General features: G+C 42.2%; 1 protein-coding gene and 1 long non-coding RNA gene across 10 annotated transcripts in view; one reads left to right on the forward strand and one right to left on the reverse strand.

The window, feature by feature from the left end:
- The window catches only part of LOC109247096 (uncharacterized), a 44,940-nt gene extending 43,083 nt beyond the window's left edge, over nt 1–1,857 (forward strand). For both annotated transcript variants that reach the window (XR_008424198.1, XR_008424199.1), the window contains one exon: nt 1,468–1,857. This is a non-coding gene — a long non-coding RNA (uncharacterized LOC109247096). The remainder of the gene's footprint in view (nt 1–1,467) is intronic.
- The window catches only part of NFIB (nuclear factor I B), a 450,264-nt gene that overhangs the window by 284,943 nt on the left and 149,630 nt on the right, over nt 1–15,691 (reverse strand). The window lies entirely within an intron of this gene.

Consider the following 15,691-nt stretch of genomic DNA (forward strand, 5'->3'; position numbering starts at 1 on the left):
TACTGTATTGAATATTTTTAAAATAAAAGGAAAATCTTTTTACACCCAGAATGTCTACCTTTATTTTTTTTAGTTCAGGAGATTTAAAATTAATTCTGCCCCCATAATTCTATTTTTTTCTCATACCTTTCAAATAGCTTTTTTTTTTTTTTATGAGCACATTCTTCATGTTGGATGAATTCCCAGCCAACTTTTTAAATCTAATTAAACTCACCTAAGTTTAACTCAGATAGCATTTGCGGTTAATTTCTTAATGGTTGATAAACTGGAAACCCATCTTTGGGACTTATTAAAAAAAAAAAAAAGAGGTTCCTGAAGGTTGCTTATTGCTAAAAGAGCCCGTTGCTAATAATGATGTCACAAACATCAATAAACTAATGCCCATTTGTCTGGACTTAAAATAGAATAAACTTTCAAATGCAAATATCCAGGGGCACCTGGGTGGCTCAGACTTCAGACTTCAGCTCAGTTCATGATCTCACAGTTTGTGGGTTGGAGCCCCATGTTGGGCTCAGTGCTGACAGCTCGGAGCCTGGAGACTACTTTGCATTCTATGTCTCCCTCTTTTTCTTTGCCCCTCCCCAGCTCACTCTGTCTCTCTCTCTTTCTCTCTTTCTCTCTCTCAAAAATAAGCAAACATTAAAAAAATGCAAATATCCAAATATTATATTATTCTTTTACACTTTATATTTGCTTATAGCTTTGCTTATCAAAGAAAGAATTGTCCTGAGTATTTTCAAGGCAAAAGTAACAACAACAATAACAACAAACAAACAAATCCATAAACAAACACATAAGGAACAAGCAAGCAAACACACACACAAGCACACACACGTGAGGCATAGGGAATAAGAGATGTCACTAGGACATACAGCAGACATTAATGAAGCAACAATAATTCAAGTCTACTCTCCTTCCAGTCTGGAACAATCCTGTTTGCTATGAAAAAGTAGCCACCAAAATCTTTTGGGAGATTAGCATCATTATCAATACGGATTTCAAGGAAAACGTGAACAACATAAAAACTTAGCTTTCAGATTCCCCATTTTTATAGCCCCATAAAACCTAAAATAAAAATTGGGAGCACATCCAGTTTATCAAAGAAAGGTCAACAACAGACTCAAAATAAAAGTTTAGGAAGTCACTTTCTATTAACAAAAGCAGCTTTTAAATATTACTTTTTCTTGATAATTCTGGCTGAGAAGAACCCAAGCAAGTTAGCTTTTATCCCTAAGGCCAAAAAGAAACTCACCACCAAAATGGAAATACAAGGCACCGGAAAAAATCAGTGATTTTTTCCCTGATGGCAACTTTATGCCAGAGACACAAGAGTTTCTTTACACGAACTTGTTTTCTTCATGTGGAAAACACTGATAGAAATCTAGGTGAATGGATATAATTAAGTAATTGTGTGGCTCCAACTCTAAAATGCTTTTTTTTTTTTTTTTTTTCCATCAAACACCTCAGCGTTTGCCCAGTAACCAGACGAGAGGAACAGCCTTCTAAGAGTGAAGCCCTCAAGACGCTTCCAAGCCGCCTGGACAAAGGCTTGGAATGACTACAATAGTGAACCATCCTGCCTTGGACCTGAATCTAGATCGATGACCTAATACATCTTTTCCAACTCTGACTGCCATGGTTTTATGAGCATCAAGGACTGGGCGTCTGCCATTGTCAACAAGTAAGGCCTCTCCAGAGCTTGAACATCCACAGAAACTCAAGTACCCCCCCTCCCCCCCGAAAAGCACAGATCGCCCAGTCTCCCAGGGCTCTGCGTGCTGCCTCTAGCTTTCACGTGTGACACAGAAACTCCTCTTTGGCAGGATTAATTCTTAAATAAAGGAAGTGTGTCCGTTACTCTCCCCTGTTATCTTGGTTTAAGAACTCTGAGTCAGAGCAGATCTCTGAGAAACTAATTAAGCTTAGCTTAAGGGCCTCTCTTTTTCAGGGGCCCTTCCAAAGGGCTGTACCTAATTTTGTATTTGTAATTTTGCATTCTTTTTAAAGGTATTTCTTTATTTATTTTTGAGAGAGAGTGCAAGTGGGGGAGGGGCAGAGAGAGAGAGAGAGAGAGAGAGAGAGAGAGAGAATCCCAAGCAGGTTCTGCGATGCCAGTGCAGACCTGGACTTGGGCCTGGAACCCACCAACCTCGAGATCATGACCTGAGCAGAAGTCAGAGGCTTAACCAACTGCGCCACTCAGGCACCCTGGTCACTTTGCATTCTTTTTAATAAAAAGTCCCCTTCATTGTATAAACTATAGCCCTCCGGCCCCATCCCAGGCGATAGGGATCTACCCTTGAGCTAGGTAAATTGCACCAAATCTTAGTTTGATAAAAGTGTAAAAATTAAACACAAACTCCCCTTCACGTTTTATGATGTCCCCCCCCCCCCACCCCCCTTCTGGCAAGTCATGGTTAAAGAGGAGACCTCTTAGAGTCTCCGGTCCTCAGCTGTCCTCTCAACTACAGCGTTGGCTCAAAAACTGGCTGCGTTTTAAATTTATTCTCCTTAGCTCCTCATTAAAAGAACACGCCATTGTGGGCTAATTATTACAATAGCGTGTAGACTCTAAAGGCCAAAAGAATTTCCACGAGTGGCCTCCCTTTGGTTACGCGGCATCCCTGTTCCAATTTCAGCTAAGTTATGTTTTCCAGTAAAGTTAATGGATTTGGACTAGGCTTCTATACTTTGGTAACAGGGCTCTCAAGGGACCAAGCTACAGAAACATTTATTTTTTCTGATCACAAAAGTAATGGCGTATCTATATAAATATATATACACACATACATAAGTAACTTGAAACATTATAATAATGCATAGCTTTGAAAGTGAAAATCTTCCATAATCCCACACAGCTGAGAAAACCCGTTAACATTTTTTTTGAAGGCATATATTAAAATTTCATTTATTATTTTACCAAAAAATGGGATTATACTTCAACTTTGAAGCATGCTATTTTCCACCTAGCACTATGTCTTAGACATCCTTCCATGCCACTCTGTAAAAAAGTGATCTTTTTAATCTTCTTTTTTGATGGCTCCATGGTTTTGTACTCTATGGCCAGACCATGCAATCCTTAACCAATTGCCTGTTAATGACATTTCGGTTCTTTCCAGGTTTCCCTGTAACAAATATTCTTGCAAACATCATTTTACACTTACATCTTTGAGCAGTTGTAGGGGTGTTTCTCTATGATGAATTCCCAGAAGGTGAATTATTATGGGGTCAAAGGTTATGAGCATTTCATTTTTAATAGCTATTGCCAAATTGCCCTCCAATAATTTTATACCGATTTACGCCTTCAACCACACTGTAAGAAGGAGGCTGTTCCCCTCCCCACCCCCACCCCCCGCCCTTAGCAACACAAAAACCATGCAATTTAGGGATGTCTGATGTGAGTTAGGAGTTAAGAGGTTCAGTCTGCGGAGTGTTTTGCCTTTGTGAAAAGCTAACAAAGACATCAAAAGTCTCCCCCTTTCCTTGATGAACCCCCGGCTTTGAGTGAGCCAGTACCCAGACATCTAGTTAACATGAGAGGTTCAAATTCTAACACCTAATGCTTGTATCTAGCTGATTTTTGGGGGGGATAATTTGTCGCTGAATGTATAAGCAAATGTGCTAGCTATAAAATACTTAGTAACCTAATTATTAGAGAAATATAAATTGGTCTTGACTTTCGCACTGCTGTCTTAATGGGAACGACACATTTAATGTTAGAGCATCAGTATGTTTCCATCTGCAAAATGCCTTGATTTCACCTTTTCGTTGATTGGTGCGCAGTAATTTGGAAAAACCTATTCTTTAAAGACATGCAAAACGTGGCTTTGAGTCAGCCTATTAAAGAGGAGCAAGGTTTGCCAACATCCAGTCTTCAAGAATTCATTTTGAGGCTTACTACAGTTTACATCTCCAGAATTAGGATCGCTGGGTGTTAGATGGGAAAAAACTTTAGGGGTTATCTAGTCAAAAGACTGAAACTCTATTCCACAAAGCCTTGGGGCTGCTTCAGGGAGACAGAAGACGTTGGTGGAAGAGGAAGTCAGCCCGGCCTTTAAAGGTTCATGGTATTGCAATCCTAATTCCACCACAAGAGCGCTGCTCTGATCTGCTTCCTATGGTGGGTTATATATTATGTTATATGGAGCAAGTTGATCTCTTATTTTCCTCTCCTGTTAAGACAGACACGATGACAGGGCTTATTGAAGAGTAGTGGAGTTTTGGGGCTCAGTTGGTTAAGCGTCCACCTTTGGCTCAAGTCACAATCTCCTGGTTTGTGAGTTCCAGCCCCGTGTGGGGCTCTGTGCTGAGCTCAGGGCCTGGAGCCTGCTTCAGATTCTGTATCTCCCTCTCTTTCTGCTCCTCCCCTGCTCTCATGCTCTGTCTCTCTCTTTCTTTCAAAAAAAAAAATAAATAAATAATAGTAATAATAATTAATTAATTAATTAAAAAAAGAAGAGTCGAGAAGGTTTGTTTTTTCTTTCTTTTTAAGTGAGCCTCAGGCCCCATGTGGAGCCCGACATGGGGCTGAAACTGAGGGCCCTGAGATCAAGACCTGAGCTGAGATCCAGAGCTGGACGTTTAACCGACTGAGCCACCCAGGTGCCCCAAGAGTAGTGACGGTTAAATTAAGTAATACTATACACTTACAGTGCTTAGCTTTGTGCCCTAAACATGCCAAGGAACCAAAAAGTGTTTGCTAATTTATTATTTAAGGTTGTCCTTTGACAAAGGATTTTGTTGCTTAAAGATACATTTCAAAACCACCCATTTACTTTTACATCTATAAAACAAGGTGATTATTCCGGATGGAGTGGCTTTAGATTTTATTTATTTCCTGCTTTCCAATCCAGTGGTCTTACTCACAGATTCCAGTGCACTTTGATGGAGAATGCTGGGGGGCTCTCAGCGTAACTGGCCTCCCACACACCAGGTGGCGCCACCTGCCATCCAGCTGGCCAAGACCACGGCTTGTCTATCTGCCTTGCTCTTGATTTAGGAAAGAAACATGACCTTGGGAAGAAAAGTGTCCCTTGCCCTGTGGGAGAAGCTGCCCACGGGTTCACCCCGAGAACCAAACATGAAAGTTGGAAAATGCTAGAAACATTACCTAGGTGCTATGTCTTCTGTGATTATGAGGACAACTGAAAGGAGTTCAGAAGTGGACACTTCAGCCTTCTACAACGAGCTGAATTTTCTATTCTTGGCCAGACACTTTCAAAAGGAAGAATTCACACAACAAACATACACCCTTATCAATCCTTTTCTTAGGAAAGCTTGGCTTGGTGGAGGGGAAGTTTTCAAGTTTGCCTAATGAATCACAGACGTGAGGCAGGAAGGGGAGAGCTTCAAGCATTTTCCTCTTTGAGAGGTCTAACGGGAGACCAAACATCAGGGAGTGAGGAGCAGAACCTTCTAAGCCATGTATCTTTTCTACCCCAGAACTCTTTCCAGTGCCAGTCGCTGCTGCTGCTTGAGAGCCAGACGTGGGCTCGGGGAGGGGCTTCTCTGTGTCAGGGCCATTCAGGGTCTGTGGCAGACTTAGGAACAAGTAGACGTAAAAGCTGTAGAATTAAGAGTTGAAAACAGCACTTAATGAAACCCCTCCCTCCAGACGCTCGTGATCAAAGTCTATCCTTGCACTAAGACAATTGATCTACAGTTGCATCCATAAAATTTTGGCAACACTCTGTCCTCATTGCTTTCAACAGAGGCTTTAGACCTCTGAGGCTGGGCATTGTCCCAGAATTGAGAGCCAGTTGCATTACGCATACCAGAAGATACACCACCACAGCCGAGGCCCGTGCAACCACTTTCTTTTAACCTCGCGTCTGTGAAAAATTACTTTCCAAAAAAATAAGTGAAACCCGATGTCTTCTCCGGGTGGTTATTCTTGCGCCTATGAAGTCAATAAAACTCTCCAGATTTATTAGACAGCCCTGCTGCGGAAGACAAGACCACTTCCTATTCCCTCCCAGAAATGTGTGCCTTTCCTTTCTGTAACCTTCTGACCAGACTTTAATTTTGTTCATTTCTTGGATTATTTATTTATTTTGATTTTTCAGAAAACTGGTTCGAACCCTCTAGGACAAGTGGCTCGGCCTGTGCTAAAATCCCGATTTCTGGCCTCCAAGAGTGATAACATGACCACATTTTGCCTCCTCTAGCTTTTCCTCTTTACCTTCCATTTTAGATAGGCCCTCTTCTTCACATCAGAAGTAGCAGAGTTTAGGGGCACCTGGGTGGCTCAGTCGGTTAAGCGCCTGACTCTTGATTGTGGCTCAGGTCATGATCTCATGGTTCGTGAGTTTGAGCCCCACCTCGAGCTCTCTCCCTCTCTCTCTCTCTCTCTCTGCCTCTCCTCTGCTTGCTTGAGCTCTCTCTCTCTCTCCAAATAAATAAACTTAAAAAAAAAAAAAGTAGCAGAGTTTGGCTCTCTTTTTCCACCATGCTAAGCATGAAATGTAGTACCTACCAACAAGTTATACTCCTGTGAGAGCCTACTAACCATGGGTTGATGATGATGATAAATGACAGTTGTATTCAATTCTATTTAATACAACAGTATTTATTGAGCTCCTCCTATACATGCCAGGGCTTTCCTGGGTATAAAGATGCAAAGATACAGAGGAAGATGTGCATTCTTTCAGGGGGGAAATTAACATGTTAACGAGTAAAAGTCATCTAGTGTGACAGATTCCATAATAAACAGAATGCTGTGGGATACAAAAACTGGAACCTGGAAAGGAAATGAAAGGCTTCTCAAAGGGAATGACTCTGTGTTGATTCAATTTTTTTTTTTACATGTTTATTTTTGAGAGAGAGAGAACGCCAGCTAGAGAGGGGTGGTGGCGGGGGGGGGGGAGAGTATCCCTAGTAGGCTCTGCATGGACAGTGCAGAGCGAGATGTGGGGCTCGAACCCATGAGCCATAAGATTATGTCCTGAGCCAAGGTCAGATGCTTAACCGACTGAGCCACCCAGGCACCCAGACTCTGCATTTACCGGTGAGTAGGAATTCAGCAGATGAACTTGGGGAAGGGCATCTCAAGCAGAGGAACTGGCAAATTCAGAGAATCAGAGGTGTGAAACAGCAGGGCCTATTTGGGACCTAAGAAGTTCTGTGCATTGAGAATGAAGGCTGAAAGGTTGTATGTAGGCAACCTGTGTTCTTACATGAATGTGGGTATATTTGTTTGGTGATGGGGAGCTGGATGGGTTAAAGACTTGGGGCAATTGTGGTAGCATGACCAAGGAGGTAGGGGCCAAGTGACCAAGTGCTATCCCGAGAAGAAATGAAGACAGCCTAAACTGGACCAGTGTGGCTGAAACGGAGAGGAAGATTCAGAGTGAGAGCAGAGAGAAAGACATGAACAGGGAGTAGAGTGGTAAAAACTGTCACTCCAGAATGACTTCTAAGCAGTTGTATTCCACTATTTAAGAGTGTAAATTACCTCCAAAATGCTTTTATTTATTTTTATTTTTTATGAGAAAGAAAGAGTGAGAGAATGTGTGCACGAGTGGGGGAGGGGCAGAGAGAGAGAGAGAGAAAATCCTAAGCAGTCTCCATGCTAAGTGGGGCTTGAACTCACAAACCGTGGCATCATGACCTGAGCCGAAATCAAGAGTCAGACACTTAACTGACTGAGCCAACCGGGTTCATTTTTTTATTTATTTTCTTTTTAATGTTTATTTATTTTTGAGAGGGAGACAGAGCATGAGGTGGGGGGCGGGGGGTAGAGAGAGGGAGACACAGAATCCGAAGCAGGCTCCAGGCTCCGAGCTGTCAGCACAGAGCCGGACGTGGGGCTCGAACTCACAGACCATGAGATCATGTCCTGAGCTAAAGTCGAACGCCCAACCCACTGAGCCACCCAGGTGCCCCCTCCCCAAACGCTTTTCACTGTAAGTGATTGAGTCGCTAATTCTTTTTCCCTGCCCATTTCCGGAAAAGATTTAAGGTAGGAAAGCTATTTTGCAGCTAGAGCCAGGGCCATCCTATATGACTGTGTGACGTGTTGAAGAGCATTTGTAGGACACCATCCCTGGTTCAGTCAATTCTGAATACCATTAAAAGAAATTTACACCCGCGTTATCTTGGCTAGTTTCAGTTCTGATTATCCTCATGTGAATACGCCGTATATCGCAACTTAACTGGCACTTCCTTGGACAATAACTTCTAGCTTATTTACTCATCTTTTGGGGCATTGAGAGAGAAGGTGTGCTTACCTACATCAGCCATCTGACAAAGGAAAGAAGTGCAACGTTTTGGGAGTCCGATAACTCTTGGTTTGTTCCCCCCGGGAACTGGGGCAAGGTGCCTAAGCTTAGTCTGTACACATTGCATAATGAAACATCATTAATATCTACCTCACAGTTTTGGGATAAGAATTAAGAGAAAGTGCTTGGCACCTAGGAAGTGACAGGTTCATAGTCCTCTCTACGTGTCAGGCACCGTGCTGACTGCCTGACGGTAGTGTCTCCTTGCAATCCTCGAGTTTTACAAAGAAGATAATTTAAGCTCTTTTTTTTTTTTTCTTTGAGGGCAGGGTTTATTTATCATTATATTCCCAGTCCCCAGAATAGGATCTGCCCCAAAGCACAGAAGTGTCTTGCTAAGAAGGATTCAATAACAACTTATTCAAAGTCAAACATCTAGTAAATAAGATGATCAGGGTGCAGATCTGTGTCTGCATGATTCTAAGCCCAGTGCACCTTTAATGACCTCCCAAGTTTTTTTTTTTGTCTTGTTTCCCCTCAAAGAAAATGACACGGAAGCTAGTCAAAGTGCTGCTTTGTGCTTTCTCTTACTACTAGTTTTCAAATCATTTAATTACCATAAGTGGGGGATTCTCAGTATAAGCCATTTCCATCTGTATCACTTAAAGATCATGTTCAGAGTATTTTTTTAAAGTAGGGCATAGGGCTTGAACTGACAACCCTGAGATCAAGACCTGAGCTCATAATCAAGAGTCAGACACTCCACCAACTGAGCCACCCAGACGCCCCCTAACTATTTCTACATGGGTCAAGCTCTTGTCTGATAATCTTCCTTCATGAGTCCCAGTTCCAGTTTTTAATGCTTTCTTGGTGAGGTTCACCTACCAGACTCGTCTATTTTTTTTTAAACTCATAAAACTTTATTGAGTGTTTAAAACGTCATGTGAGATCAGAGTCTTCTGAAGGCACTTCAGCTGTAACATCTCCAAGTGCAAACTCAGCAACTAGCCCCCATCTCCTCTTCTCCCCACTCCCCTCTCCAAAACACCTGCTTCCCCTTAGATCCTGAGAGGTGGCGTTTTCATCCACCCACACGTTAAAGACTTTGGAGTCCGTCATTACTCCTCCCGTTTTCCTTCTCCAACTGGTCCCCAAGCTTTATTGTTTCTACCCCAGTAAAGGTTTTCGCGTCTGGCTTTTCCTTTTCATCTCAGCTGCTACTTTCTCAATTGGTCCTTCACCATGGTTTGAATGGAGACTTTGGACAGCTTCCCACTTGACCTTCTTACCTTCAGTCCCTCATGAGCCTTTTGAAGGCAAGATTCTCTTCCTATAGCACAGAGCAGATCAGGCGCTCTTCTGGTCTAACACCATTGGTGGGGCTCGCCTCAAGTTCATCTCACCTTGGGGAAGGGCATCTCAAGCAGAGGAACTGGCAAGAGGCTACGCTCCCTACGATGTATTAGTATGTTTAAACCGAGCCCAGTCAGATTTTCCTGCCACTGTCCTCATGTGTCCTTGGCTTCAGCTATACTGCACCACTCGCGATTCCCCAAACACCCATCACACTATAGGACTTGGTGCCCCTCTTCCAGCTGTGTCTTCTGCCCATAATGACCTTCTCCCCTTTTTGCCCTTAAAAATTCCTGCTCATTCCATAAGGCTCAATCGAATGTCACATCTGGGATGAGGCCCTCTCCACCTCCCCCCACCCCGTCCAACTCAAGAAAAATCAATGGCTCCTCCTTTGCATTCATCATAGCATTTCCAACACTTTTATTTTAAAAGTTTATTTAGCCTTTATGTATTCACGGTCCACGGAGTCTCAAGGTCAAGGGCTACTTAATTCATTGCTAAAACCCCAACACGAGGATAGTTCAGTCTTTTTTTTTTTTTTTTTTTTTTTCTATTTAAGGAAAAAGAGCACAGGGGCTTTTTGAAAATTAAGTGAATAATGGGGCACCTGGGTGGCTCGGTTGTTTGAGCCTCCAAATCTCGGTTTTGGCCCAGGTCATAATCTCACAGTTCATGAGTTCGAGCCCTGCAGGGATTCTCTCTCTCTCCCTTTCTCTGCCCCTCCCCCTCTCACACTCTCTTTCAAAATAAATAAACCTTAAAAAATTAAAAAAAAAAAAAAGAAAATTGAGTGAATAGCATTGTAAGTGGTAAAAGGAAGGTAAATCATGTAGTAGGTGGGGTAATATCAGATGTTTGGGAATTTTGGTCTAGCCCATAGTAGGTTCCGAATAAATGTGAGTTACTCCACACACAAATCTATTTTTTTGAGGTTCTCTGTTGTTTTTTTTTCTTTTCTCTTTTTACTGTTTACAATTTTAATTCCAGTCTTGATAACATACAGTGTTCTATTAGTTTCAGGCACAGGATCTAGTGATGCAACACTCCTATGCATTACTCAGTGCTCCTCATGATAAGTGTATGAACAAATCTATTTCACAAGTACTCGACTTCACCATAGGCACAAATCTGTTTAGTAACAAAGGTAAAGAATGGCTCTGAAAAGAGAAGACTGGTCTCAGGATGATATGAAACTAGAAATCCATGGAAAATGGATGACCCCTAAGAATGGAGCTTCTTCAGACTTGGATGCTTTCTTCCCCTGCTATGGGTAACCCTCACCACAAGGTGCGTTCAGACCCTGCTTGGACTTCTGTCAATGTCCTTGTTTAAAAAGTGATTTCCGGGGCGCCTGGGTGGCTCAGTCGGTTGGGCGACCGACTTCGGCTCAGGTCATGATCTCGCGGTCCGTGGGTTCGAGCCCCGCGTCGGGCTCTGTGCTGACAGCTCAGAGCCTGGAGCCTGTTTCAGATTCTGTGTCTCCCTCTCTCTCTGCCCCTCCTCTGTTCATGCTCTGTCTCTCCCTGTCTCAAAAATAAATAAAATGTTAAAAAAAATAAAAATAAAAAAATAAAAAGTGATTTCCAAGCAGCCAGAGGACCAACCTTTTCTCACCGTGCTACAGGGCTGTTATCTCAGGAACTCATGTCATCTGTTCCATCGTCATATGTCAGCTTTGGAGAGGAGTTTTCACGTTTTTGTTGTGGGAGAAAACACTAACGTGAAGAACTTTCACACTAACTACATCTCACCTCCTACTTAATAGGTTCTGTAGTTTACAAATCTCTCTTGAAGGGTATCTGATGGTGTTTTAAGGAAGTCAGATCTCACTGGATGGAAAGTCAGGGGCCGTAGGTGCTAGTTCTGACCCTGCCACGAGATCCCTTGAGTTACCTGTGAATAGGTCACTTCAGCATTAGTCCTCTTTTCTGTCTCAGGGATGGAAAAGGTTGCAAATTTGGAGCACCTAGTACAGCTCTGGACCACAGAGGCACACTGTTCACCCCTTATAGTGTTTGAATGAGGTGACCGTTTAATTGGGAGATTTTATATCAGGACACAGGGTTTTATTTTCCCTTGAGAAATCAGAAGCTCTGGTCACACGGGTCAGGTCCCACATTTCTACCCAGTTACAATAGCTGCCCTCTTTTACAGAGCATGGGCTTACCAGGGCCCCAACGACCTTCTCGTTTTCGGCTGCCCTTTCGTCTGCCTTATGCAGAGGTAAATACCAGTTGCTACTTGTCATTGTACTGGTACTCAAGGGTGATGTTAAAAATACTTCGCTACGAAGGCCTGGGGACTGACCTATCAGAATGGATACCTCTGTACTAGAACAACATCCTGCGCGTGCCTTGCTCTCCCCAGCTGCTGGGTCATAGGGAGAGCTGCGAGTTCCTAGAGAAAAAGCAGGTGCCCAGAGGTGGGCCTCACTCTGTGGGCTGAGAGCAGCTTCTACATGTCAGTTGGTAAGGACAAGGCTAACCTCAGGGGTATACCACCTGAGCATAAGCCTTGCTTCAACTATAGTTTTCTCAGAGTAGACAGATCTATTCCTGCACCCCTGTCCCTCATGGAAAACGGGGAAATGAAGGAAAACTGTAGAGAAAAGGCCAAATGATTGCTCTTGTCCTTGACTGCTTTGTTCTTTTACCCACTGGACGCTATGGCATCTGAGTTTGATTTCCTGGTCCTAACCAATCTATAAACTCTTTTCCAGCCTAAGCATAAGGAGCCTCTAATTTTATCCATTTCATAAATGGAGTGAAAATTTTGCAAAGCGTCTTGAAGAATTTTGCAAATCATTGTACAGAATTTATAGAAGGTCTAAAACACCGTTAGAAATAATAAATCGCCCATAAATTATCTCCATTTTATTATTGGGCTTTTCAATTTTAAAAGCACTCTGAGGTTCTTTTTTTTTTTTTCTTTTTTAATTTAGCCATGGCTATTTTTCAAATGGAATTAATGACCAAAAGCTAGCCTCATTCTCTAATTACAGTAAGAGACACTAGACAGGAGTTGTTCCAGACACTGACCCATCTTGGCTCAGGGAGAGGCTCTGGGCAGTTTTACTATGTGCTGCCTTAGTACCTGGGGCCAGGAAACATCTGTTATAACATGCAGTCCAGCGGGTGCTCCGCTTAATTATAAAATGGCATTGCAGTGTCCCTTTGAGTTGGCTGGCCTTAGCTTCTAACGCTCTACTATCAAGCAAAATGAAATTCTTGATATTCTGTTAACTGAGTATCCAACCCGAGCGTTGAAATGCTCTGAGGAGAGTGAAAAAAGTTAAACCTTTGCCCTCTGGAAAGGTGTGGGGAAAGACAAAACAAAGAAACGCTTCCTACAAGTAATCGAGAAGCTTAGCTATGACTGGGTGTCGCTTATATAGGGACTGGGGGAGCGGATTCGGGAATGACTCACACTTCTAGAATGAACTGTTTATATAGCACTTCCTCCTCTTCGCTCCAGGGATCCTGTTTGGAAGGTCGGGGACAAGGACAATTGAGAAGCGAAGAGAAAACTGGAGAAGAGTGGAGGAATACTTGGAACACCAAAAGGCTCGTTCACCTTGAATCAGAGGACACGTTTCTGTAATGAGTTCATGCAATCAGTTATGGCCCAGGACTTAGGATTTATTCTTGGAACACACACATTTGGGAATTCTTCATAATGCTGTGAATCTCTTATTAACTATTATGAGAACTTACCTTCTCCAGTCCTCATATGCTAATGGGAAAAGAGAGCTTATTGTCCATACTGTCTGCCTAGGAATATCCTTTGTCTCGTACCTTGTTGTAATCACTTCCAGACCGGTGGTATATTTATGATTTACATAATGTTACAGAGGAAGAAGTCTTAAGGATTTTTTTTTCTCTAAATCTTTGTGAATTATTATTTTAGACTCATTGCCAGATTTTTTTTTTTAAGGGGGAAGTTGATGAACTTTTAAACATGTCATTACATTCCGAAATAGCAACTCTTTGTTCTTTCAAAGTTTTTTTGGTGGGGATTTAAAGGGCTGTGTGTGTGTGTGTGTGTGTGTGTGTGTTTAGAAACAGGTTGAGAAGGAAATGGGTAAAAGAGAACTCTTGAGGTTCACTGATGAAGTTAAATACAGATTTTGTGTTTCCAGTAGAACAAAAGTTGGCAGATTTGGGGGATCTTACCTAACACGTGGGGTAGGTTTTGGAAGGGTGGCTCTCCATTCATTTCCAATCATGTTTCAGTAATTAGGGGTAGCAACCGAAGGGTTAAGCCCTAAAGCAAGGAAATATCTCTAAGTCAGAAAACAAAGGGAAACTTGCATATTTCTGGAGATGACATCGGATAGGCCTGTGAATTTCAAGCAATTATGTGATATTATGATTCCCACTGAGTATGCATTAGTTGGAATACTGTTCTTTTTCTTTCTCCGTGTCCCGGGGTTGTACACTGAAGAGCCCTGTTCAACTTTGCATGTCAGAATTTTGAAGGAAAAATTATAGTAAAATATGTTTAAAACAGTGGGGCCTTATGTGAGCGAACACAACATTTTCCAAGGCTTTCAAAACTCCTTTTGTTAAAAATATGGTTTTTATTTTGTGTCTTTTTTTTCTCTCTTTCTTTCTTTAATTTTTTTTTCTTTTACTCAAGCTTTTACTTCCCCTCCTTCCTGGAGGAAAGAAGAAAGAAGTTTCAAAGGATATACATAACACAGCCTGCATCTTAGGGACTGGGGACTTGCAGTGGGTTTGTTTTAAATGAGACACCCCACATGGAAAATAAACACGTGAGAAAAGTTCATCTGTGTACGTAACTTCAGTTCCAACGACTATGATACAGTCACAGTGTCTGAGTAAATGTCCCCTAGAGTCATCTGATGAGCAATATGATTATTAATTGAGGTTTCTGGGAGTTGAAAGATGGTTATTCTCAAAGAGTAGGAATTTTTAGCTGGAGTGCGAGGAACTAAAGATTCAGCCCCTGGGTTGTTCTAAAAGATAAAATGCCTTTTGAAAATTGAATTAATTTAAAACAAGACAAAACCAAAAGCAGGCATAATGAAATGCAAAGATTAGGAATGATGATGAATGAATATCAAGTTCATTTTATTCCATGGTATTCTTTCTTGCAAAGAAGAGAAGTAATTTGTTTGATCAGCTCAGAATTTTATTTCGCTCTCAATGACAGGCAATTAACATCAATGGCTTAAACTTATAAAGGTTATTTTTTTTTAATATGTACTTATATTTAAGGCGGGGGAGGGGTAGAGAGAGGGAGACAGAGGATCCTAAGCCAGCTCTGTGCTGACAGCAAGGAGCCCGCTGTGGGGCTTGAACTTACTAACTGTGAAAGCGTGACCTGGGCCGAAGTCGGATGCCTAACCAACTGAGCCACCCAGGTGCCCCTAAGGGTTATTTTTAGCATAAAAGAAATTCTACCCCTGGCTATCTGGGGCTCAGTTTGTGTCTTCTCAGTCATCAGGGACTCAGGCTCTTTCTAGATCTCTGTTCTTCCATTCTTATGGCATGATGTCACTCTCCAAGCATGAAGGAGGAAAAGGGAAGGCAAAAGGGACACCCCTCCTAGTTTAGTTAACTCCCTGGAAGGAGCTTCCCTTGAAGTGCCTCAAAGTATTTTCATTTATAATTCATTAGCCCGACCTTTGTCACATGGCCACACCTAGCTGCCAAGGAGCCTGAAAAATGTGGTCTTTTAGGAGGCAAAAATCACTGTCCCAAATGAAATCAGGGTTCTCTTACCAGTAATAAGGAAAGCTCAGGTTTTGGGTAGGAAATTAGAAGTCTCTGTCCTACTCATATAAAACCTCCATAATGCCAGTATATATTATCCGAGGCGGATGGGTTGCTTCCGGTGGAATTATGCAATACTTAAGGCACTAGTTTAGGAACGCAGTTTTGCATTGCATTGCCTCCAAGTGGATGGCCAAAATAAATACTTTTGCACATCGTTGATCCTTTCCTCCACTATCTGTATAATTTAATCTTGGAAGTGTTTGTGCTCAGGAGGGACCACCTTGTCGTCACTTGAATTTCTTCACTTACCTCTTCTGTGCTGCTTAAAATTCCACCCATTAAAGAGTCACTTCAGGTGAATCTTTAGAAGGGGAT

This window comes from Panthera pardus, unplaced genomic scaffold, assembly GCF_024362965.1.
Source record: "Panthera pardus isolate Hobbes unplaced genomic scaffold, ASM2436296v1 HiC_scaffold_20, whole genome shotgun sequence".
NCBI lineage: Eukaryota > Metazoa > Chordata > Mammalia > Carnivora > Felidae > Panthera > Panthera pardus.